The following is a 20244-nucleotide window of genomic DNA, read 5'->3' on the forward strand; positions in this document are numbered from 1 at the left end:
TGGCGGAGGCCCCCGAAGCCGCACAGGGTTGGCTGGATGGGAAGGATGTTTGCCGGGGAATCTCCTCGTCAAGTGAGGACTGGGAGCCTGGCCACTGTCCTTCCTGAGTTACAGCCCTCCATCCATGTAGATGACAAGGGGGCTGGACCGGGGCATGTGGAAGCCACTCTTCCCTGCACGCACTTTGTAATCCTGGACGAACTGACCAGACCGGATTTGAGCCCCTGCTTGCACACACCTGCTGGGGTGCCCCAGCACATTTCCTGATGCCCCCGGTCCTCAGTTTGCTCATCTGAGAAATGGGGATGACAAATACTGTTAGCTGCCAAGAGAGTGCCAGCAGTTTTTTTTTTTCTCCTGTTGCCATCCACTCCCGCGGTTTCCTCTGATGCATCTCATGCCCTCCACTCTGTCCACATGGGTCTTGGTGAGCACCTGTCCTTACTCTAGCCGGTTGATCAATGAATGGCCCTGAGCACCTGGATCTGGCTGAGCCTGAAGCCAGACCCTCTCTGCATTTTTCTATTAGTCAAAGCGATGGACGCCCCATTGTGTGCCTAAGCAGGTATGGGTTTGGTTCTCATCACTTGCACTTTAGAGAGTGGTTCTCACACTTGAGCACGCCTCAGCGTCACCTGCAGCGTTTGCTAAAATACAGATTGCAGGCCCCAGATCCGGTGGGTCTGATTCAGCAGGTCTGGGGTGGGGCTGCAAATTTTCATCTCGCAAAAGTTCCCTGGCGCTGCCGCTGTGGGTGGCCTGGGGACCGCACTTTGAGAACCACTGCATCGATCCAAGCTGTCTTGTGTGGCTGCTGGGAGGGTTAGATGACTGGGCTAGTTCTCCCCGACCCTCGAGGGCAGGGCCGACACGCTGGGTGTCACCTTGGGGTCCTCCGTCTGCTCTCGGTCGGCTCATAACAGCAGCGGGCGATAGGCGTCACCAGTAGCAATCAGGTTGGTGACAAAATCGTTCTAAGGCTTTGCTATTTGGGGAAGGGGGTCCAGCACAGAGAGCAGGGGACCCTGTAGGGCAGCCCCACCTTCTCACAGGTGCACCTGAGGAGCGCAGTGGTGGGTGGCCGGGGGTGCCGCAGCCACAAGGCTCTCCAGAGGAACAGAACCGATAGGATACATATGTATATGTGTACTTTATGTGCAAATATATTTTAACACAAGTTTTTATGTGAGAGATTTATCTACAACACACACACATACATACACATATACATATATATATATATATATATATATATATATATATATACATATATATATATAGGAGATTTGTATCTAAAGGGATTTGTATATAAAGGAGTTTATCATGAGAAACTGGCTCACGTGATTATGGAAGCAGAGAAGCTGATTCTATGTCTTCTACGAGCTGGAGACCCAGGAGAGGCAGGGGGTCCTTCAGTCTGAGTCTGAAGGCCTGGGGCCTGGGGGAGCTGACGGGGTGCATCTCAGTCCTGGGGCAGGAGATGACCAACATCCCCGCTCAAGTCACACAGGGAGGTGACCTCCCCCTCCCCCCACCCTTTTGTTCTATCTGGGCCGCAAAGGGCTGGGGGAGGCGGCTCCACACTGGGGAAGGCTCATCTGCTTTACTCAGCCGCAGATTCAAATGCTGAAATAACTTTTAACCAGATACCTGGGCGCCTGGGAGCCCCTCCAAGTTGGCAGGTGAGCTGCGCCTTCACACCTGCGGGTGAGGAGCTGGGTTGCCTCGTAGGGAGACCAGGGGCGCCCCTGCCGGGGGGGTGGTCAGAGGTGTGGGCGCAGGGCCGGGGGCAGGGGCACCAGAGCAGTGGCCGAAGCCCGGTCCACGTGGCCGGATCGGGACGAGGATGGTGTTCTAGGGGATGCAGAACACCCCCTCAAAACTGGGGGGCCAGTTTTTCAAATAATTCCTCACTTGAGGCCAAGTGTGAATGCTTGATAATAAGTGCATGAGGTGAGAAAGTAAGAGTCATACGCAGTCCTCCGCTTCTCTCTCTGTCCTTCCGTTTCTATGCAAGCAAGGTCCCAGAAGTTATTGATCATGTGACAAGCCGGGATATTTCCAGTCCCCTGCGTGGTTTCTGAGGCCACAGGAACGAACGTGTCCGATCGCACTTTTTTCTTCCTCTCCTTCTTAGGCGGCGATTTGCTAAAAAGCTCAGAGGTCGTTACTTCTCCCCCAGCGGAGCTAGCGACTAAAGGGTGGTCTCCCGGCAGTGGCCCCTCTGGGGGACACGTTCCATCTGCAGACGTGCACGACTGTGGCTCCCGGGTTCCAAGCGGCCTCTTCAGCTGAAGGACCCTGAGCGTGAGCAGGCTTAGTTCTGTTCACGTTTGCAGATCAGAACGTCCACTCACATTCGGTGCCATTGTTCTTGGCCTTTCCAACCAGGTTGGAGACTCTAAGTGACTTAGAACCTTCCTGGTGAGCCGACCTAAGGAAACCCCTCACAGGGACGTGGCGTTGCCAGCTTTCCCGACGGACTGGCTTTCCCGCTAAATGTTATTCTTGTTGTTCAAGTTCACAAGCTGCTACATATGAGTGGGGCTGTGTTCTGTGCATCTGTATCCATCCACTCTCTATCCAGCTAACCTAGGCTATCACCAACGTGGCTATCCAACTCATAAAGCACTTTGTTACAATATGAAGATCTCCCTGGTGGGAAATTTGATTCGACCCCTTGCCTCATGTTGTTCAAAAATGACCACTTCTGGGCCATGAGCCCTTTCTCCCTTTACCCTCAACAATGATGTGAATTTGTTTAAACTATTATGTCCTACAACTAAAGTCTTTTCTTCTTTGCTGTACATTGTATCTCTCTTCAAAGTACTCGGTGCCCTCTGTGTCCATTTATCCAGCTGAGTGACCCAGGAAGGACAGTGAATAAATGCATTCTATTTTTGTGTCATGAAAGTAATCAAATTTCAGGGATGGGACCGCCAGCCTACTGCCCCCATTCTCTTATTTTCTCCTTGACACTCTCAGTGGAAAGGACGGGCTAAGAGTGTAGATGTTGGTTCTGGGAGGACCCGGTTTTGAACCTTGGCCGGTGATGGAGGAAAGTCCCTTTCTCTCTCTGGGACTCCCTCATCGCTTGGATGGAGCTGAAAGCAGTCCCTTACTGGCGGGGAACGTGAGTGACTGTTGGCCTTCAGGGTACTGCTCACGACAGCCGGTGCGCTGGGAGCCTGATGCTGCTGGAGAAGCGGCCTCCTTGACTGACACAGCTGCACACTGGTGGTTGCCGCCCCGACTCAGGAAACTCCACTCTTGTTCCAGTGGCGACGCGTCCAGGACGTGCCCCTGATCAACCAAGCCTCCCCATCTTCATACCACGGTTCCCCTTTGCCACATGTTGGCTTTTTGGAGGCCATGAAATGACCTGCAGCTGACAGTGCACAATGAGGAGAGAGATTCCAGGGAAGGTTGAAAGGGGTCTGCTCCCTGGTGGAGAAAGACTGAGACGCTGCACCCTGCTCCTCCCCATCTAAGCATGGTTGTGGGTGGATGGGTCACTCGAAGCTGTGAAAACACAGAGCAGCACCGCAGGACCAGCTGCCGACCCGCCGAACAAGGCAGAGAAAGAGCAGAGGAAGAGGCTGCGTCCTTGGTGGACCACTGCACCACACCCGGGACTCTCCTTGCAAACTTCTTGGTATAGGAGATGGTTACACGTCTTTTGTGTTTGACGACCTCTTAGCTGGCGATTCCGCTTCCCGCAACTGAATACATATCCCTAATGGATAGAACTACACAACCAGACTTTCATTCTCTAACCAGCCAGCCTTTTTTCCTTTCTGCCCTCTCTCTCCCAGAATTACTTGTATGCTCAGAGCCTGACAGGCATGACTGAGACTCCTCCAGAGCGGGTCCCTCTCCATCCACAGCGACAGGGCTTGGGAACACGAAAGAGTGAGTCAAGGGTGACAGAGTAAATTAAGAAGAGCTCGGCCATCCAGCTCCCTCAGGCAAGTTCTTCTCCTGCTGAGCTCCCTGCGTTCTTTTGATTTTTCCTTGGTTCTTAATGAAGTACTTACTTGGGCAAACTGCCTAGAAACTTCAGTTGGAAACTTGACCCTGGAAAATTCCTTAATCAGAAATAATGTGATTAATGACAGGGCTTGTGTTTGCTAATAAATAAACTCCGGCTTCAGATACAACTTTTGGATTCAGGGGAAAGGGTTAATGGCTTTGCTTGCCTGGGAAGGTCGGACACTCCCCTCCCTTCGGGCTGAAGAGGAAGAGACTAAACGTAAGTGGTCCAGGGCTTAGCTCCTGGGGGTGGGGGTGCTTAGTAAACGTTTCAGGGATTAGTAAATAACAAGGCAGACGACTTTTCACAATATGAAGCAATTAATAAAACACGGAAATGGAGGAGGACAGTAGGGTTTCCTGACTTGGGAGCCTGGGAGGTGGGATTGGCTCCTCTGGCGTGGACTCAGGGCCCAGAACAGGAAAGCAGTGGACATGGGGGGGCAGCTGGGGCCGAGCCAGGAGAAGGAGGGCAGCAGGAATGTGGGGGGACAGCAGGCAGGTGGCCTGAGGCCTCTCCCACAGAGTCGGGAGTCAGGTTAACCTGGCCAGGAGGAAGTGAAGTGTTCACCTTGTAGCAATGGTTCTCCATGGGCGCCCTGCGGGCCTCTAAGGGGCCCCTGGTCTCTTTTGAGGGGTCCCTGAGGGCAACACTGTTTTCATAATCCTACTGACCCACGACTGGTCTTTCTCACGGGGCCGACCCGGGCGCCGATGGGCGGAAGCCTCCACGCTGACCCCACCAGCACTCTCACGCGGATCCGGGGGGTGGTGCCGTGCTGGCCGTGCTCTATTCTTCACGGTCGTGCACGTGAGTGAAGCTAAAGCATGCCAAGTGCACTTAGGACTTTCCTTGCTGAAGGTGGTAAAACATGCTAATTTCATTAAGTCTTGACCTTTGCGCGCTCTTGAACAAACATTTTGAGTGGTGATACAGGAAACAGGCACAGAGCATTTCGACCTACCGCAGGGCGATTGTCTCCAGGAAGACTCGGTGGGGTTGTTCGAGTTGTGAGCCAAATCGTCCTGTTTCCAAACAGCACTTCTACGTTTAGAGGGTGTCTGACAGATAAACTATGGTTATTTAGACCTGGGTATTTTGCAGCGATCTTCCCCCACATGAACTAAGTCAAATCTCCTGTGCAAAAGAATTGTAAACCACATACGCAGACACCTGAGCCTCAAGAAGGCAGAACCTAATGCCCTGCGAGGTGTGGATGGTGTAGGGAGTTTCTTCCCAAGGACACAGTGTGGATGGAGGCAGAACACAGGGAAGGGGCTTGACAGTGAAGTTGACAAGTGCTCCTTCCGTCAGGTGATCAGAGTCAAGGCCCACAGGCGACACTCCGGACCCAGGATGTGATGCACTGGAGACGGGAATGTACCTCTGTGGTCTTCCCTCCAAACCCCCAGTCTGATCACGAGAAAAAAATATCAGACAGATACCGGCAGGAAGACATTCCATGAAGCACCTGACCGGTGCTCCTCACACCGTCAAGGTCACCAAACACAAGGAGAATCTGAGCATCAAGCAGACAGTACTGAAGGCTGGCAAGAGTGTGGCCTGTGAAGTGGAAAATGCCTCTGCGGACAATAGCTGGGAGTTTCTTGTGAGTTTCTCATAAGCCTATGGAGACAGGACAGCTAAATGCCACATGGTATTCTGGGACAGCAAGAAGGGACATTAGGTAAAAAATTAAGGGCATTCAATAAAGCATAGGGACTTCAGTTAATAATAATGAGCCAATACCTGTCCGTGACGTGTAACAAAGTTACCACACGCGTGTAACGTATTAACAACAGGAAAACTGGGCGCAGGGTACGTGGGGACTCTGCACTCTGTAATTTTTCAGTCGATCTAAAACTCTTCTAAAATAAAAAGTTTACTTACATATATGAACTAAGGAGCCTGTCACTTCAAGGAAAATAACTGATGGTCTTTGTTCCGATGATAAAATGTGAGCTCTTCCAAGTTCCGATTCGAATTTTGGAAAACTTGTATGGACGCCCCTAAATGGCTCCCTCCCAGAAACCTAACTTCTGATGAGATCTGATGATATTCACAAGTGAGACTTTTAAGAATGTTTAATTTTAGGGGCGCCTGGGTGGCTCAGTCAGTTGAGCGTCCGACTTCGGCTCAGGTCATGATCTCACACTCCGTGAGTTCGAGCCCCACGTCGGGCTCTGTGCTGACAGCTCAGAGCCTGGAGCCTGTTTCAGATTCTGTGTCTCCATCTCTCTCTGAACCTCCCCCGTTCATGCTCTCTCTGTCTCAAAAATCAATAAAGGTTAAAAAAATTTAAAAAAAAAAAAAAAAAAAAAAAGAATGTTTAATTTTAATTTAATTTTTAAACATAATTTATTGTCAAATTGGCTTCCATACAACACCCAGTGCTCACCCCAACAGGTGCCCTCCTCCATGCCCAGCACCCACTTTCCCCTCCCCCGCCCCCCATCAACCCTCAGTGTGTTCTCAGTACCCAAGAGTCTCTTATGGTTGGCCTCCCTCCCTCTCTGCAATTTTTTCCCCTCCCCCACGGTCTTCTGTTAAGTTTCTCAAGTTTCACATATGAGTGAGAACATACGATTATCTGTGTTTCTCTGACTGACTAATTTCACTCAGCATAATGCCCTCCAGTTCCATCCATGCTGTTGAAAATGGCAGAAATTCATCCTTCCTCATTGCCAAGTATTATTTGTCAGTTGATGGACATTTGGGCTCTTTCCATAATTTGGCTATTGCTGTAAGTGCTGTTATAAACATAGGGGTACATGTGCCCCTATGAATCAGCACTCCTGTATCCCTTGGGTAAATTCCTAGCAGTGCTTTTGCTGGGTTGCAGAGTAAAAAAATAAATAAATAAAAGAATGTTTTATGATGAAAAACCTGCATAACATTTGGAAATAATTGTTTCCCCAAAGACCAATGGGGTGTTGCCAAATCACTCATCGGTAAGAGATTCACTGAAAGTCCAAGGTAGATGAGTGGATTTTTCTCTTTTTTTTTTAAATTTTTTAAAATGTTTATTTTTGAGAGAGACAGACAGAGTGTGAGTGCAGGAGGAACAGAGAGAGAGGAAGACACAGAATCTGAAGCAGGCTCCAGGCTCTGAGCTGTCAGCACAGAGCCCCATGTGGGGCTTGGACCCACGAACTATGAGATCATGACCTGGGCCGAGTCAGACACTCAACTGACTGAGCCCCCAGGCGCCCTGACAAGTGGATTTTTCTAGAGTGTGAAAAGCTCTCTGATGTACCTTCAGATTTGCACCGTGTCTGACCTGTAAGGAACTACTGTGTGATGTCTTTGGTGTAATACCAAAAAAGAATGCTCACGATTTTCTGGAAAGACCATTCAACACAGCTCCCTCTTCCAAATGAATATCTACGTGGGGCTACATTTGTTTCATATGCTTCCCACAAAGTAACATCTCACAACAAACAGAGTGCGGAGGCAATGGGAGAACCCAGGTTTCCTCTCTTATAAAGCTGTATTCCCCTCTCCCTGGCCTTTGAGTTGGGCCATCTTGGCTACAGTGGGTCTCCTTCTGGTAAGAGCTCTTTGGAAACCAGGAACAGAGGTGGAGGCCTCCCAACACATGATCTTTCCTACACAGTCACCTCAGGCTTAATTGTTTACAAGAGATACTCTCAGATTTGCAAAGTGTCAGGTGGACTGAGTAACAGTGTGTCACCTGTCCAGTTTGCACCTGGGATTGCAAAATTCAACGCTTCCAACTACGATGACTTAGATAAGCTCACCTTTGGGAGTCATTTGATTTCAAAGTAAAATTTCAGAATGGGGGTACTGGGGTGGCTCAGTCGGTTGAGCCTCTGACTTCGGCTGGGGTTCGTGAATTAAGCCCCGCGTCGGGCTGTCTGCTGCTGGCACAGAGCCCACTTCGGATCCTCTGTTCCCCTCTCTCTGCCCCTCCCCCACTTGCTCTCTCTCAAAAATAAATACATTAAAAAAAAACTTTTCAGGATGGATTTAGGATCTATGCACATTTTCATAGCAATTTTCCTTCTACTGGAATTACTAATTTATGCGCCTGTCTTCAATGCAGGGAGATGATTAGTATTTCTGGCTCTGGAATAAGACAGCTAGAGTTCAATTTTGAGGCATTCGGTTATGTGCTCTCTGTTATGTGCTGCTCAAGTTACTTTATTTGGCCTCTCCGTGCCTCAGTCTTCTCTAAAAGGCGGCGGTGGTGGGACTGACCACAAAGTCCCGTTGCGTGGTTTCCGTGCCATGAAACTTGTAAATATTGGATGCATTTCTCTCTGTATAAATAATATGTGTAAATATATGTATAAACATAGGCAAATATTTACACAGGTTACATCTATTTGTGTATTTATGCACAGACTCGTGCGTGTGTTAGGTGTGTATGTGCACATGTTACACACTTACATTTCTATCTTTGGTATTACAATTTCTACACCATTTCCCTGCGACGTTCTGGGAGGTGAGGCCATGTCTTAGCTGTCCGGCACGGGGTCTGGCCCCAAGTGAGTCTTCAGTAAATGTTCATTCACTTGGATTGCTGTGAGAGGAGAGTTTCATTATGAACACTGGAAAACTATGCTCAGAACAAACCCCTTTCCCTTCCTACAGGGGTAGCTGCTGTTTCCACTGCCTTTGGGCGATCGTGGCTGCCAGTGCAGTGCAGGATGAGGGCCACCCAGAGAGCAGCGGCTGTGGGGAGGGAGCAGGACTCCCCAGGAAGGCGAGGTCCGAGAACAGCAGCTCTCTGCAGGGCCTGGCGATTTTGTGCATGACCGAGCACATCCACGGCTGTGGCCTCCTGATTAATTTCCATTCTGATCTGTCAGCTTAGCTATCGTGGGATGTGAAGAAAGCCAACGCTGGTGCTCCTCAGACCGACCAGGACAGACAGGCATATGTGCCTATGCACATTCTCATGCGTGTGTGTGTGTGTGTGTGTGTGTGTGTGTGTATACGTGTGAGGCTGTGTGGACGCGGGGAGTGTCCGCATTAGCAGGAGAGCGCAGGACCCGCCGTGGCGGCCCCAAGAGGCAGGGGTGCTCTGCAAAGATCACAAAAGTGAGAGTCAGATCTGGCCTGGAACCCGCCACTTAGGACGATGCAGACTGGGGACAATCACTTCATGTCCCCCGGAACGGAGTTATTCACAACCAAATAAAGAGACTGGACCTGGGGCGCCTGGGTGGTTCAGTCGGTTGAGCGTCCGACTTCGGCCCAGGTCAGGATCTCGCGGTCCGTGGGTTCGAGCCCCGCGTCGGGCTCTGTGCTGACAGCTCGGAGCCTGGAGCCTGCTTCAGATTCTGTGTCTCCCTCTCTCTCTGCCCCTCCCCCACTCACGCTTTGTCTCACTCTGTTTCTCAAAAATAAATGAATGTAAAAAAAAAAAAAAGAGAGACTGGACTTATGACCTCTGATCACCTCTGAGCACCCTTATAGCTCAGTGGTGTCAGGGGCCTCGCTTTCTCCCTGTGCCTCTGTCTCCTCTGCTCAACAAAAACAAATCCGGACTTCAGTTAGGAGAGGTTTTATTTGAAAAGACGGTTGCAGTGCAGGGAGGGGGCTGACGTCCCAAACCAGTTCAGCTAGTCCTTCAAGAGGCCAAGGAACCTGGAAGGTGAGTATCTGAGCTGGTCACAGGCATACAGGGGGCCCCCGTGAGCCTTGACTAAGTCATATTGCAGGAAACCATGTCCCGGGACACGAAAGCTGGGGGTTTCTTTTACTGCTGCTGTTTTCCAGGACACGGGGCTCAGGTACAACTGAACGTTTTCTCTTCAAAGCCAAATCCGTTTTGAACTCGGTGGTGTGGGGTGACCCACCAGCTGCCCCGAGCACAGAAGGTTCCTGCGGGAATTGGATGCTGATGCTGGTTTACAGGGTGAAGATGAGTGCCTGTGGCCGAACCTTCTGCTCTGGAGGCCAGATCTGGGAGCTGCATCTCGGATCTCTCTCCACTGTCAGTAGGGGGAAGTTCTACCTCTTAATCGAGTAAAGGTTTGCTTCTCTGGGGTTGAGCTGGAAGGTCGTGGGCTGGTGGGCCGAAGACATAAAGGACCAGGGCCCCTCCTGTCTTCCTACTTCTCCTTCCTGGTGTGTGATTTTCATCTTCACGGTAGAAGGACGGTTGTTACTCTTGTGGGCATCATTCTGCATTCTGGGCAGGATAGGGCTTTGCCGTTTTATTCAAAAAGTGATATCCTTTTTTACGGACCTCTGGGCAAAGCTCCCTGGCAAGAATTATGTCATATGGTCATGCCCAGCTCCATGCATTTGTGGAAAGTTAAATATAGCATGAAAATGCCCCATCTCGTGGTGAAATTCCTTGAATATGGAAGCTTTGTCTTAAAATATCTAGTGAATTTACTCTACAAGTCTATATTTGTCTTAATATAAAAATAATATTTTAAGTATTTATCAGTTCAATAAGCCTTCCCCCCCCCCCACACTGGACCAAAATTGAGGACAGGCCTTGTCCACTTGGTGACCTTGAGCACAGCAGGACACAAGCCAGCCCCCTTGGAGCAGTGCTCACTTGGGCCCTCCCAGGATGGCCAGCTAATTATCACTTTATGAACTCACAGTTAATTGGACTTTGTAGACTTGAAAACATGGAACCCGGGAGGTCTGAATTCAGAAATTATGGATTTTCAGTCCAGAGAAAACACGTGTTTAGAGAAAACAGGTTAAGATTAGTCATGGCTGAAGCTGCCCTAAAGAGAGATATTGATTATCATTTGATGCATCAAATAATAACAAAATTGCCAGATATCTCAGGATTTTCCAAAACAAAAGCCATGATTGAACAGCATTGGTTTCTGAATCCCTTTCTGTGGCCTGGAGAACCGGCTCGGGCTTGGAAGCCTGGTGGAGAATCCGTGGTCTCCTTTGTGGGAGAGAATTGCTCCTTTTGTATGAAGGTAACACAGCCGGCCCTCCGATGTCCAGGTTGTGGGACAGAATTGCTCTGACATCACAGAGTGTCTTGTCCCTTTCATGTTGGTGCATTCACTTAAAATTGAATCGCTGAGACCCGTCCACACATCAGACGCTCTCCTAGGACTGGGGATATGAGGCATACAGCCCCCGTCCTCAGACAAGTGCACAAGTTACTCTTACAGAGGGACAAGCACCCACATTAAATAAAATCTGGTGATGATTACATCAGAGAGTGATTCTGGGGGTCAACCTCAGCCAGGGTGGTCAGGGAAGACTATCCCCAGCCAATGATATTCAAACCGGATCCAGCTCTAGCAAAGAAGAGGGCATTTCTATGCAGGCCGTGGCAACTTTGGATTTTAGCTTGGACTTTGCATCCGTCTCTCTATGATATTTTTATCAATTACTCCGAGTTCTGTTCTCTGACATCACACAGAACTATTCTCTCCAACCTTACTGCTTTCAAGTAAACGAACACCTGTCCCTGTCAACAGCCTTCCTAATCACCCATTCAATAGTCCCTGCCTGTGTTTGGAGCTTCTCCAACCCTGATGGCTCCCTTCCAACTGGGGACCCTGTGCCCACAACCGGCACCACAGCTTTGGCCATGAGGCCTCAGGAGCCGTGTGGATGTGCCTGCCCCCACCCTCCCCCCGGGCCTTGCTGGTTACCCCCAGCACGTGGCTCCGTCCTGCCTCGCTCACGCACACTCACCGAACTCTTCCAGAGACGCTCATGTGTTGAGGACAAGCCTGTGCCTTTGAGCAGAGGCTCCAAGAATGCCTCAGGCTTTGTTCAGGCTGAACATTCAGATTTGCACAGTTATTCTCATCCTTTGTAATTCGACCCAATTCAAAAAAGAACAAAACTCATAAAAAGCATTGTAATAAAAAAAAAAGTGAAGGAAAATAATATGTCTCTACACTGAGCCACAGAGAGCTCGGCTTTAGTGAGATTTCCGTCTGGGAAAGGTTCAGGTAAGATCCCATTTTATCCAAACTAGGTCAATCTTTGCTTTTCTCTTTCTTGCTTAACCAGCCGCTTGCTGGCTCATGGCTTCTCCAGGTGCCTGTAATGAGAAATGTGTCCCAGTGTAATTACAAAGATAAAGGCTCCGTGAGCACGGGCCCGGAGAGCAGGCATTAGGAGGGACCGTGTGCTCAGGGGCTGGTCCCACTGCTCAGCTCCAAGAGCCCAAACCGAAGGTATGGAGCGTCTCATGGGCAGCTTGTCTCAAACCTCTTTGCCAGGGAAGCCAAGGATGGCCTTTCCTCCTGTAAAGAGGAAGCCCTGTCTGGGAAGTCAAGTGAATTTGCATTTGTTGTGGTGACTGGCCACAGGACACCTTTGAGGCATTTTAGCTGGAAGATAAAAGCTTTGGGTGAACAGCATTTGCCTCCTTCTGACTAGGCTGTCAGTGCCGCCATTAGCCCATCCATCAACCTATCCACCGATTCATCTATTAATCCATTCCCCCTCCCCTTCAGTCATCCAGCCACCCACCTCTCCAATCCATCCATCCATCTACCCACCGACCCGCCATCCATCCATCCATATGTCCATCCGACCACACATGTAGGCCCACCAGCCTCCCTTTGCCCAGTTGTCACTTTCCCTAAAGTGCCTTTTCCAGGGTCCCTTCCCCCACTCATCTGGGGATCTAAGGTGCTCTCTGTGTTGGGGAAGGTAGGCGAGGTGTGCAGCCCACCTCAGCCGGGGTGGGGTCCGCGATTCCGATGACCCCAGTGGACACTGGTATATTATCATCATAACTATGCTTGACTCAGTGCTCTCCACGGGGCTGGACTCCCATCATGTGGAATCGTTTTGACACATTTACGAGGTAGGCACTGCAATCCACACTGTACTGAGACCAGCTTGGAGGACTTAAGGGCTTGCCCAGCGTCCCGCAGCCACGAATGGGGGAGTCCGCAGTCAGACCCATGCAGTGTGGCTCTGAGGCCTGGGGTCTCTGGACCACCGCCGCTCTAATCTCTTCCCTCCAGGAATGAGTGAGGTCCCAGCTCACACCGCTTCAGGGACCGCCCACCCACCCACCCAGACCCCATTACAAGCTCTCCAATTAGCCGGCTCTCGGGAATAAGCCACGGCCATGGCCACGGCTCGCCACCTGGCCGCCGGTGTACAAGGTGCTGAAGTCCTTTGCACACTGTTACCATGGATACCGCTTGGCTCCTCAGGTAGGGATATTGCCGTGCGCTGCCTGGAAAACAGAGATTCAGCTACACCAGCAGATGACTTTAAGACAAAGCTGTCCTTTGCTAGAGAGAAAACAAAAAATAAAATAAAATAAAATAAAATAAAATAAAATAAAATAAACCATCACAAATTCTGAGGTATCATATTCATTTGGCTTTTGGTTTTGTGCTTAGGATTCATTTTTGTGTTGAGCTGGTGCTTTTGTGGAGTAAGATATCTGAGCTCTGACTTCCAGAGACAGTGCAGCATCGGGGTGACATCTGTCATTATGGGTAGCCGTGGCCTCCTGGACAGGAAGCGGGATGAACTCAGTCACGTCCTTCCCTTCAGATTGGTGGCTGGCGGTGGTCCAGAGTTCATCTGCGCTGGGATCGCGTCCTGCAAAGCACCGGGCCCTGGCTGCCGAGTTGGCTTCTGGACATTCTATGTACAAGCGGGTTTTCAGAGGTTCTGTGCCAGCCACCTGCTGGGAGGGTCCCAGACATGACTGGCAGCTGGGGATCAAGGAGGAGCCCGGTGAGCGTCCGGCTTGTGGAATCCAAGCCGTGTCTGAGGGACCCCACCTTCTTTGGCAGTGGCTCGAACCTGCCTGGAGCAGCTCAGGGACACCTGGGAGGGACAGATCCCAAACCCGGCTGAAATCAGAGCTGCTGGCTTAAATTAGTTTTTAAGTTATTATTTAGATACAGTGAGGTTGTATCTTTCTAGTATGTAGTTCTGTAAGTTTTGGCAAATGCATACAGTCACGTAACCACAGCTACAGTAAAGTTATAGAACGTTCCTTTCCCCCCTCCCCAGCTCCTGGCAACCACTGATCTATTTCCTGTCCTTAGAGTTTTGACTTTTGGGAACGTCCTATAAACCGAATCATACAGTATGTGATGTTTAGAGTCTGGTTTCTTCCAAGGAGCATGATGTGTTTTTGATTTGTCCAAATTGTTGAGAGTAGGAGGAGTTCCTTCCTTTTGTAACTGATCATTTTCCATCAGTTTGTCTATCTACCCATTCCCCAATTAAGAGACATGTGCATTGTTTCCTTTTTTTTTTTTTTTTTTGGTGAATTTTAAAATGAAGCTGCCATAAATATTTGAATACAGTTGTTGTGTGACAAAGATCTTTTTTTAATTTTTTTTAACGTTTATTTATTTTGAGACAGAGAGAGACAGAGCATGAACGGGGGAGGGGCAGAGAGAGAGGGAGACACAGAACCGGAAGCAGGCTCCAGGCTCTGAGCCATCAGCCCAGAGCCCGACGCGGGGCTCGAACTCACGGAACGTGAGATCGTGACCTGAGCTGAGGTCGGACGCTTAACCGACTGAGACACCCAGGCGCCCCCGATTTTTTTTTTTTTTTAATTTTTACTCTGATAAGTTCCTAAGTCTAGGATTGCTGGTTGTTAGGTAAGTTTAAATTTGTAGGAAACTCCCAACTGTTGTCCATAGTGGCTGTGTCGTTTTCCATTTCGCTGGTAGTGAATGGGAATCCCCATATACCACACTCCTGCCAGCATTCAGTTCTGTCTGCTTGGTCGTGTTTAACTGGGCCGTTCTTGTAGGGTGTGGCGAAATGCTGTTGTGGTTGTAGTCTGCATTTCCCTAACGACTGCAGATGTCGAGTGTCTATCATATGCCTATTTCCTGTCTGTACACCTTTGTGAGGGAAGTGTCCATTTACACTCTTATTTTGCTGCTTTTAGTTGTGTATGTATTGAAGTGGAGAGAAGAGAGAGTACAAGAGAAATTACACAGCCTGGGGGAGCCTGGGTGGCTCAGTCGGTTGAGCGTCCGACTTGGGCTCAGGTCATGATCTCACAGTTCTTGGGTTCGAGCCCCATGTCAGGCTCTGTGCTGACAGCTCAGAGCCTGGGGCCTGCTTCGGATTCTGTGTCTCCCTCTATCTCTGCCCCTCCCCTGCTCACACTCTGTCTTTCCCAATCTCTCAAAAATAAATAAACGCTAAAAAAAAGTTTTAGAAATTACACAGCCTCATAAAAGCTGTTGGGAGTGCAAGTAGAAATGTGGCCTTCCAATGCTGCGTCTAGTACTTTGTCCAAAATTCCAGATGAAGGTCTACATCCGGTTTATTTTAGGATAATAACAACGGTGTGGCAGGCACCTCCCCAAACAAAGACCCTGTTCGTGGCCACTCTCAACTCCATCCTCCGCGTTATGTTTAGAGCAAGCCGTCAGTATCTGATCATCGCTATTGGTGCACAAGACAGATGATAGAGCTTTAATTATACCAATAGATTTCATATTATTTACACTACCGGATAATGAACAGCTCATGTTAGTTACTCAATAAACACTCGTGGAGTACTTATAAAATCCGGTCCATGCCACCTTGGACTGTGTATTTGGTTTGAAAAACCAACACTGAAGTCATCAGAGAGAGAATTAAAGACATAATTGGTGACACTAACTGTTGAAAATGGGCACCAATAAGAAGGAGGGTGAATTTTATGCAGTTACAAGGGTCCACTTGGGAGAAATGGGGCTTGTGTTGGGTGTGGAAGGGAGATGGGCAGAGAAGATGGCGAAAGAGAATCCACCTGAAAAGGGCAGGTGTGAGCAAGGTATGATGGAGACGTTGGGGGGGATGGGATGATGGGAGATGGGATGATAGGAGATGGGATGATAGGAGGATGGGAAGATGGGGGCTGGGGCCATAGGGGGTGGGGGACCCAGGCCACCTAGAGCCGAAGGCTCACACCAAAAGCAGCACATGGTTGTGGGGTGGGGGACGTGGAGGCTAAAGCTGCAGAGGCCAAATGTAGCCTCATCCTCCCACCTCCCACCCCCATCCCCCATCCACCCTGGTGTCTGTGTTGGATCAGGACTTACACTGTCCAAGTCCTCCATCCACTTTGGCCACAGACTAGCTGCATCACTGAACTCACCCAGGCGAACACACCTGCTGAATGAAATGCCACCCTGTTGGATTTCTACTAGCAGGGAGACATCACTCCAACAGGAAATGTCTAAAATTTCATCATATAAATCAGCTCAAACCAAGAGCTGTGTGACGCTGGTCAAGAAGAGAAGAAAAATCCTTAGGCTTCACCAGAAAAGAGGCTCAACATGGAGCTCTCATTCACCGAGATGACTACTGTAGAATTCCTCCTTAATCACGCGCCTCAAGACCTGCGCACCCGCGGGCTGCGGTAAATCACATTCGCCGCACAGTTCTGGCCATTTCTCTGGCCCCTTAAATATCGCCTCCTTGGTTGCTTTTATTGAACCAACAATCCATATGTACATTGATTAGACTGCAACAGGGACAGTGCTTTGTTCAGCTGATCGTGGAAACAAAATCTATTTGTCAAGACTAAGTCCACGGTCTAGACGATGACCAGATCTCCCAGGAGCACCCCAGTGAGGGGTGGCATGGATGCGTCCACGACTGGGCTTCTGACCCTCAAGGGCAAATGAGGCTGGGTATCAAGCTCCACTGGCCAAAGGGCTGGTTCCCCACCCCCCAGCCCTGGTTCATACAATCCCTCAGGGGTCCCACCCCATGCTCACAGCAATACGCTCCTTCTGCCTCAATTGCTCCTTCAGGATCGCTGGGCTCCTGGCCTCTGTGTACCTGTTCTGATGTCACCATGAAAGCTTTGCTTGCTGAGACCTGTAGAGGCACGAGGAGGAGATAGACTTTGATGGCTCACAAGGATGGGCCTGTGGTGAAATAATCGCTTCATGTCCCAGAAAATAAAAGATAAAAAAAAAATCAACAGACACACGGGAGGCCCACAGCGCTGCACAGCCACAGAATCATGGTGCCAGGGATACGTCCGCAGCTCCTGAGACTCACCTTCCAGGGGAACACCCGACATCCACACCTCCACGGAACTCTCCCCGTAACCGATGCGTCACCACCCTGTGGCCCTTCTGTACTTTGCAACGGTTCCTTCAGAGCTGCTGGTCGACCCCATGTGCAGCCCTCACAAGGTGGCCTTTGTCTCAGACACCAGCCTGGGTAGCGACTCCCTCACCTAGCCCCCAGATCCACCGGCGTTGCCTTTGGGATGTGTTTTTTTTTTTTCAGTTTCACTCCACATCCCCCCGGGTGAATGTGGTCAAGGGTTTCTAAAACACTCTTCTAACGCTGATGCTCTTGAGACCAGATCTACCCAACACCTGTTTTTGTAAACAGAGTTTTATTAAAACACTCGTGTGTGTGTTACCTGTGGCTGCAGCACAGACATCTGGCCAGCAAAGCCTACAGTGTTGACTCCCTGGCCCTTTGCAGTACTAGCTTGCCGATTCTGGGTTTGATAGTTGTGAGCGTCTCACGGTAAGTGTTCAACAGCTCTACCCTCAGGAACGCCTTCGGTGCTCAGTAAATGCCCGCGGTGGGGTGGGGGGAGAGCCGGAGGGCCAATTTGCAGGGGCTCCGAGAACAGGGCAGGGTCCCGCTCTCATCTCCAAGAAGCCTCTTGACTCCTAAATGCATTTCAGTGATTTCTCCCGTTGCAGACGTTTGCTTGGTGGAGGTGATGGCTGAGGGCCTTTGGCATGTTCCCTGTGGTTTGAAGGAGCTTAGGAAGAACCAGAGACCTCTTGGCCCTCTGATGCCCTCCCCCAGAACTCACCCCCTAGGCTCCTGGCTTTCTCTTTATTTGCATCCTTGTGAGATTCATAATTGTGTGAAATTGCATGAAATGTGCACTGCATTTGATTAGCTCTGCCTGCGGCTAATGGTAGGTACAGTATATGTATATACAGTGATTTTGAATTTAATGATTTTTGCAGTTAAGCCCGCTAGAGCTGGAGGGAATGTACAGTCACCAAGGTGAAGGCAGCAATTTACGGGGCAGCCTCTCCTCCTTCTCGCGCCTGGTGATCCAGCAGCCTCCACGTACGGTTGCTTAATTGGGAAAGAAAGAGAAGGTTTTGAGCAACTCGTTTCTATTCCTGAAGCAGCCCTCATTTTCCTTCACCACTTCCCCTCTTCTGTCCATCGAGGTGAGTGAGGGGGCATAAGTGGGGAAGGCTTAGACCGCCCTGCTCGCGGGCACTTTCTGGGCACAGAACACAGGCTCCCAGTGGTTTTGAGCTCTGAAGGGCCAGGCCCGCCTACCCCGAACTTGCCTTATCGCGAGGCACCTTATTGCCGGCCCCTCTCTGGTGATTCTGATTCAGTGGTTCTGGGGTGGGGTCTAGAGCCTGCATTTGTTTGGGCATTTCTGGAAATCCTTGGCAGGTTTGGGGGACAATTGGATTTGTCCGTAAGCAGAGGATAATGCCAGCTGACATCTTTCCTGTGCTTCCCTCGTTCATCTGTCCCTCTTCTTCTGAGCAGGTGGCTGTACCCCGTGTCAGAGGGGAGCGAGTGGGGGCCGCTGAGTGGGTCACCTGTGCAAGGGTGGGCCTTCTGTGTCCCTGGAGCTCTCCTGGGGCTCACGGGAGGCATGACGGGTGTCCCGTGTGTCTATGGGGCCTCAGAGAACAAGGGTGCAGAGAAGCCCCACGGAAGGCACCTTGGATGTGATAAATGGGACATCAGGGAGGCTTCTCTTCCTGAGTATAGGCTCAGTATAGCCTATCGTGAGTATAGGCACGATAAAGTGCCCGCGAGGGGCAGGCTGGATCAAAGGTCTTGCAGAGATCAGCATCACGAATGCCCGGGGACAAGGCGTGTGCCGGGGCCTCTCAGGCTCGGAGCTCAGACGGGGGTGTTCACAGCCCGGCAGGACACTTCTGGCTCTCGGCAAGGTTTTTGCAGAAGAGCCGGAAACGGACCGATTCCTGGCCTGCCCGCTGGGGTCGTCGACTTTTCTCCAGCCCGGCCACGTTGTGAGAGGCTTCCGCTCACTGGGGCCGGGCCGGGGCCACATTGTCCCTTCATTGTGGGAGGTTTCCAGCAAGTGCAAAATGACGCATCTGGGTGGGTTTGGAGAGCACGTGTGAATTTAGGCTCATTCGCCTTGCGGGTATGTGACACAGCAGCAGATCATCTGCACAACAGGTGTCATCGAATCCACAATCCAGGGTGATGAGAATGCAGCACAGGGCCCTTAGTGAAAACGTAGTGGCCCAGGATGATGGCAATGTGGACGCTGTTGGAGGTAGGAGGGGAGGGGAGGAGCCGTGACCCCGGGGCCCGTTTGGCTCACTCAGAAGCTAACTGCCAAGCCCAGGAGTCTGTCTGTGGGCCCGTTAGAGTCCTGGATTTTTTTTCTTTTTAATTTTTTTAACGTTTATTTATTTTTGAGAGAGAGACAGAGAGACAGAGAGTGAGCAGGGGAGGGGAAGAGAGAAAGGGAGGCACAGAATCAGAGCAAGGCTCCAGGCTCTGAGCTGTCAGCACAGAGCCCGACGTGGGGCTCGAACTCACGACCTGTGAGATCGTGACCTGAGCTGAAGCCGGACGCTTAACCGACTGAGCCACCCAGGCGCCCTGAGTCCTGTTCTTAACGAACCAAGTTAGGACCAGACCTGACAGACACAACAAGAAATCAGCCCTACGTGCCGGGGAGTCTGCAAGGGGGCACGGGAGTCCTGACGGTCTCTTCCTGGGCCTCTTTTCAAAAGTTGGAGGTGGATGTGCCAGAGGATACCTCTTGGTATCCTTCTTGGATAATTACCCAAATTTGGATCTCGTTGCTTTAAGGTTTTTTTTTTTTTTTTTTTTTCAGGGAGCTCAGGAGAGAAGCAAGTGTCATAGACGTTTCTGTCATCGCAAAGCTGAGGGTTTATATAATCTTGGGTGCTCCTGTGCGAGATCACTTGGAGGTGAGCTCTCGGGCGTGGAGGCGGGCACCTCGGGGGAGGGAAACACAGAGAACACGGCCCCCTTCAGTCCTCTGCACCCTGGAAGGTTTCTTGAAGACATCATTGTCATGGTTTGCATTCTTGCCTCTGTTCCTGTTATATGTGTTCAAAATATTATGCCAATGCCCCCGATGGTCGTAGGCTTTCGTGTATTGTGGTTGCTCGTGATGGTGACACTCCCAGCCACCCTGCAGGTGGGAGGGGCGGGAGGTGGGAGGGGCGGCAGGTGGGAGGGGCCTTGAGCTTGGAGTCGGGAGTTCAGTTAGGGAG

The sequence above is a fragment of the Panthera pardus genome, unplaced genomic scaffold (assembly GCF_024362965.1).
Source record: "Panthera pardus isolate Hobbes unplaced genomic scaffold, ASM2436296v1 HiC_scaffold_25, whole genome shotgun sequence".
Lineage (NCBI taxonomy): Eukaryota > Metazoa > Chordata > Mammalia > Carnivora > Felidae > Panthera > Panthera pardus.